General features: G+C 36.4%; 2 protein-coding genes across 5 annotated transcripts in view; one reads left to right on the top strand and one right to left on the bottom strand.

Annotated features, from left to right (window-relative positions):
* Positions 1-6,006, top strand: part of efemp1 (EGF containing fibulin extracellular matrix protein 1) — a 182,518-nt gene that overhangs the window by 80,506 nt on the left and 96,006 nt on the right. The gene's annotated exons all lie outside the window — the stretch shown is intronic.
* Positions 1-6,006, bottom strand: part of LOC125903395 (apoptosis-stimulating of p53 protein 2-like) — a 192,481-nt gene that overhangs the window by 154,551 nt on the left and 31,924 nt on the right.

Here is a 6,006-nt window from a genome sequence, read left to right as displayed (position 1 = left end):
TGAGGCAAAGTGAAAAAGGTTCACGGGTGCAACCTGTCCATTCAGTGTTGCTGGGTGGCGTCACACTGACACCTAGCGTGCACTGAGGGAATTGCAGCCACACAGGTATGGTGATTTTAGAGTCATATACCAGTCAGGGTGCAAACTTGTATTGAATGGGGGGCAGATTTAGTATTGTCATGCTTTTTGGGGTGAGGTTAAAAACGTGCTGAAAAATAAGTATACACCTGGAGCTGGATCTCTTCTCTGTGATGTTGGGGGATGTTACAGAAAGAGACTTGTACTGTTAATTGAATTATATTATCAGGGAAAATGTTCATTTAAAGGCAACTGGAGTAGGATCTTTAAACATCTATACATTTAGGGGCTTCCTTAAACACCAGTTTATTTTTGGAAGGATGTTTTACAAATAAAAAAGGTTATTTAGATAGATGGGGAACGTTTATTGAAGCTGAGGGATGGCGGAAATGTTGTGTGAGGTACATTGTTTAGTTTTTGTGTGCTGTTTTTTTCTGTTTTTGTGGTGAAGGAGTGATATTGTTTGTTTGTGTATTGGTTGTGTTGTATGTAATCACCACCTGCATACACTGAGCTCCACTTCTACATGTAAATAAATGAAAAAAAAAGAAAGAAAATGATGAATGAATTTTGCCAAGTCTGTCAAAAACGTGAACTAGAATGCAAACAACTGTAAAATAAACCTACTAGTGTCTCAGGTTCACTGTTGCAAAATGTACATTTTTCATCTGAGTCAGAAAATCTTGACACCATCATGTTAGGAGGGTAGAAAAACATTGTCTTACATGTTTATTAGTTCATTTTGAATTTTTAATATCCATCCCATTTATGAGTAACACAGTTACTATTCTAAATTCTGTATCTTGGTAAGACATAATATTTTTAACTGGCCTAGGAAAGCGAATACATTTATTTATTCATTTTGAGCAAATACCTATATTAAACAACTATGGATAATACATTTCTCCTGTGACCCCAGATTGTATATATAAAGCTTTTCTGATTGAAACCAGCAGTGCTTTAATCCCTCCTGACAAAAGTGAGAAAATGATTAAATCAAGTGGACCTAAACATGTGATTCTCAAGCATTTCATAGTGTAGTGATGCTACTTTGTGGTGGTTAATAAATAGTTAATTAATAAGGTGATTACTTATCAAGTCCTACCTCTTTATATATATATATAAAGATAAGTAATCACCTTATTAAGCACTTGAGTCCAGAGGCAACCAGCTGTAAAGACAACACAGATGTTATCACCTTATAAACTGATATGGCAAACAGCGGCCTTTCCATCTGGAAGATTTTTATTTGGAATCATATGTCAGGCTTCCTGGTGAATGTAAGTCCAATATTCACTCTGTTTAAGCTCTTTTTTTTTCTGTTTCCTAAGGAAGTATCCAGCTCTTTAGTTGTGTTGGCATGTTGGCTAACTTCATTTGGTGCTGGACAGAAAAAGTACAGTGGGAATATTGGAGCTTTTTCAAGCAAGGCGGAGATCAAAAAGTGGCTTATGGTATGCAGCTCCTGTTCTGGCGGCATGTTGGCTTTTTCATTGAAAACAGCTGCCTGCTGGAGGAACAACACTAAGAGCACTGAGAGTCAAGCAACACAGTGAGGGGCCATAAAAACAAAACACTGACACTAAAGATGCTGCAAAGCTCCGTGAAGCTGAGGGGAACTTTTCTGCAAATAGTCATGAGATCATCTTTTTTAAATTTCAAGGTCAGTATGAATTGACTGCAGGTTTAGAGAGACAATGGATGTTTGAAACATGAACTAGAGAAGTCAGGTTTTTCCTTTACTTTTGTGGGAGACTCACATTACTCACACTCAGGCATGCAGACATAATTCCACCTGTGGCTCCTAATCTGTATCCTAGCCTCCCTCTACCTCTCCTCAGACCCTCGGGTAAAATGTTATATTTTGCATCTGTAGATTAGGTGAGATTCATGGTGCAGCAGATCCCATAACCCAGTAAATGTGGATGTTGTGGATACAGGAGCTCAACACTTAATGAGGGTGCCTGTGAGGAAAGCCAGCTCCATCGCTCTCCCCGTTCCTATTCCCAGAGAGATGCAAACCCAGTGAAATAACATGCCCAGAGGAGATATACATGGGATTTTAGTCATTATATTGCATAAGGCAACAGTAACAACATAGATCAGATATTTGTTTGTGTGCATGCACCCTGCAGGTCTCCACACTGTTCAGAACAACACAGAGGGCTTGTGTGCTGCAGAGATCGATGATTATAAAGAGGAAAAACAGCAGCTATCTGTCACACCACTGTCTTGTCTCAGTTATACAGAACTTTTAATCTATTATGAATGTATATATCAATTATAAATGCAGTTAGTCGTGTTCAGTGGGCAGTGTCGATGTTGAATGCAAGCTTTTATCTCAACTCCTTAATGCAATTTCATCAGGGGATTTGTGCAGCGTAGGGGCTTTGTCTTACATTCAGCTGCATAAACCCCATAAAACTCGCAAAGGGACAAAACAGAGGAATTTCACCGGAGCTCATGGGGGAAGAAGCGTCACTGTTGCAGGTTACCATGGCAACAGAGGCACCTGAAGAAGTGGCGGGTTGGTTCGTTATGATGACATACAGTATGTTGTGGATATACTCAATACATTGCAAGGTGCAGCACTTTTTTTTTCCTCCCAGTGTGTGCTTGCTAATAATAACAATAAAAAATGGACTGAACTGTTTCACCCCGCCCGCCAGTCTGTTACTGAGATCCACAGAGACCTGCACACAAAACACAGCATACAGTCAGGCTCAAACCAGTCAGCTGAAATCCTAGTCATAAAAACTGTTTATATATAAATCATATATATTTTATGTACAGTCTAGATCCAAACATAGGTTGTGTTATTTGGAGAAGCTGATGGAAGCCCATCTCCACCAGTGTGATGACAAAGATCCTGTAAGTCATTATGAGGAACTTTCCCAAGATAATGACTTAGTATCAAAAATAATGAGGAACCTTCTTAAAATAATGACTTAGTATCATAAAATAATGCTTAACATTAGCAAAATTATGATTTAATATCTCAAAATAATAAGAAACTTTCTCAAAATAATGACTTAGTTTCTCCAAATAATAACTTAGTATCCCAAAATTATGACTTCATATCTCAAAATAATTAGAAACTTCTTCAAAATAACGACTCAGTATCTCAAAATCATGGTTTAATATCTCAAAAAAAAGAGAAACCTTCTCAAAATAACAACATAATATCTCAAAGTAATGACTTTGTATCCCAAAATCATGACTTAATATCTCAAAATAATTAGAAATGTTCTCAGAATTATGATTTAATATCTCAAAATAATGAGAAATGTTCTCAAAATAATAACTTAGCTCAAGATAATGACTATTGTAGTATTATAAAACGAAATTAAGAACATACTAAAAATATGGCTCAATATCTCAGAATAATGAGAAACTCCTAAAAATAATAGTAGTATCTTTAGATAATGATTTAGTTGTCCCAAATAATGAAAAACTTTCTCAACAGTAATGACTTAAATCTCAAAATAATGTCATAGTATTCTAAAATAACAAGTTAGTCCTGAAATAATGTGAAACTTTCTCAAATGATAACTTATTATTGCTACACAATGAAAAACTCCTTAAAAGTAATGCTGTAGACCTTAAAATAATGAGGAAAAACTCACTTTCTCAAAATGAATACTTAGTGCTGTCTTTTTTTATTTTGAGAAACTAAGTCATTATTTTGCAGTGCTACTTATTTTGATGAAGTTCCTCATTATAATGACTTACAGCATCTTTTCCTCAACATCACATTAGAAAAATGGACTTCCATATAAACTTACTAAACATGGAAAGGGAGTATAGAGGGATTATGTATCATGTTATGTTGAGCATGTTAGTATGCTTAAGTTAGTATTCAACTCAAAGTACTGCTGAGCCTTGTAGTTTACACATCACAGAGCTGCTGGCTCTGACTCTTTCAATGCCAATTCTTGTACCATTACTTGTATTAGTGTATTACAGGCTCTGGTGAAGGCTTCATAAACAGTTCATATGGACAGTAGTGTCAGCTCATCTCCTGACCCAGGGAGTCAGTGGTGTAACAGATGAACCCGTTCTGAACACACACAAAACACAGAGCACCAGCAAGTATAATGACGGATAAACACAAATGTACATTCAGTACTTGCTACACCAATTACTGTTATTTCCTCCTGAGATTGTCATCTGTCACCTGTAATTCATGTTGATGCTTTTTAAATTTCAGATTGTTTCTGGCCATACTCTGTTGGGACCACGTTGGTCGGTGTTGTGTTGAGTGAGGTGATTAAAAGGAAATTAAGTTATTATTTAGCAACACTCTGTAATTATTTAGTCTTGGGACAGAGAAGTAAAATAAAATGTGTTACCTGCTTTATCATCAATGACAGAAAGCGATCTCCTGTGTTAATATTGTTAGTTTATGCTGACTTTACAGAAGCATAATCCGACAAACAAAAGCAGAATGCAATGTGAAACACTTGTGTAATTAAAAACACCTGCCTTTTTGTTTGTACTAATGTTGAACGCTGAACAAATGACACACACAGGCCTACTAATGTGGAAATATAACTTAGAAAAAAAGGTCAAGGCTCACTATATTTAGTCTTGATGAGTCCACAGTAAAAAATAAAAAGGTTTATTTCACAGTTTCAGGACTTCTACACACTGTGTAATGTATGGACAGATGTTAAAATGTCTTATCTCACAAGATTTTCAGGGTGTTATCTGATATCAAAAATGCTATATTATGCTACTGGTGCAATAAATTAAATAACACTGATAAACTGAACAATAATTGTGTTAAATATAGCTGCAAACAGTGAGTGGGGTCCAAACACCAAGGAGCTTGCTCACTTCCTCCTCTTTTCTCTTTAAGTTTCAGACTCTGGAAAACAGTTTGACCTTACTGTGCCCTGAACTGTTGTTTCAGAGGGGCAGTTAAACCAGCTGTGGGAGACTTTAAGATGGGTTAGCATTACTAGCTGCTAAAGGCTGTCTTTCTTCTCTGTGGAGTGAAATTTCAGAAAAAGCTACAATATCAGTAGCAGTTTGCTTTAGCCCCACAACATCATGCATTCATTCAACACTGCAAACACACCACCAACTTACAGGCTCATTTATTAAGTTAATTTAATCTGGGCTGTTACTCAAATACTGGTTCGTTAAATCTGTGTGCTCTCTGTCTTTGTCGGGCTTAATTTGTGCTGTGTGCTGTTCAACATCCTTTTCCTCTGCTTGTTAATTCCCTGTTGCGAAGGGATCGGTTGAGAAAATTAGCCTCCTTTTTTTAACTGTTATCTAATACTGCAAGATATCAATTTACAAGGATTGCCCAAAATATACTTTGCGTCTTTTCTTATGACTGCCTGAATCAAATTTTCTGTACTGTATCACTTTTACAACAAGATTCATGTATTTTATAACCTGCTTATACACCTCACTGTCCTCCGTATTTGTCTTCATGCTTTGGTAGTTGAAAGTACCAACTTCTGTCCAGCAGGGGGCAGCAAAGATTGTGTAAAAGAACAGACCCACACATTTCTATTCACCTTTATCACCGTATAGGGAAAAACGTATAAAAGTCTGCATTCGTGATCGAGCAAGAAGACAATATAGGCTTAGTACAAAGTATTTTTATTGTAAATGTCTGAAATACTACAGTACATTTGTGGTTATAGTTCTGACAAAAGGGCTAAAGAAAAAAGTAACAAAAATAAATACATCTGCAGTGACAGATATGTGATGGGTTTTGGTAACTCACTGTGAACTGAGTTCCTTTTTTTTTTTTTTGATTTGACTGTACACTAGAGTGTCATCATCGCTTTGCTGATTATTATAAAAAGTCAAGATTTCTGGTACTGCACTTGCCTTCTTACACTGCTGTATGGTCAGGACATGGTTGTGATAAAATATTAAATTCATACTTGCATGACATCTTCCTGG

This window comes from Epinephelus fuscoguttatus, linkage group LG16, assembly GCF_011397635.1.
Source record: "Epinephelus fuscoguttatus linkage group LG16, E.fuscoguttatus.final_Chr_v1".
In the NCBI taxonomy this organism is placed as follows: Eukaryota; Metazoa; Chordata; class Actinopteri; order Perciformes; family Serranidae; genus Epinephelus; species Epinephelus fuscoguttatus.
This window is presented reverse-complemented; position numbering and strand designations above follow the sequence as displayed.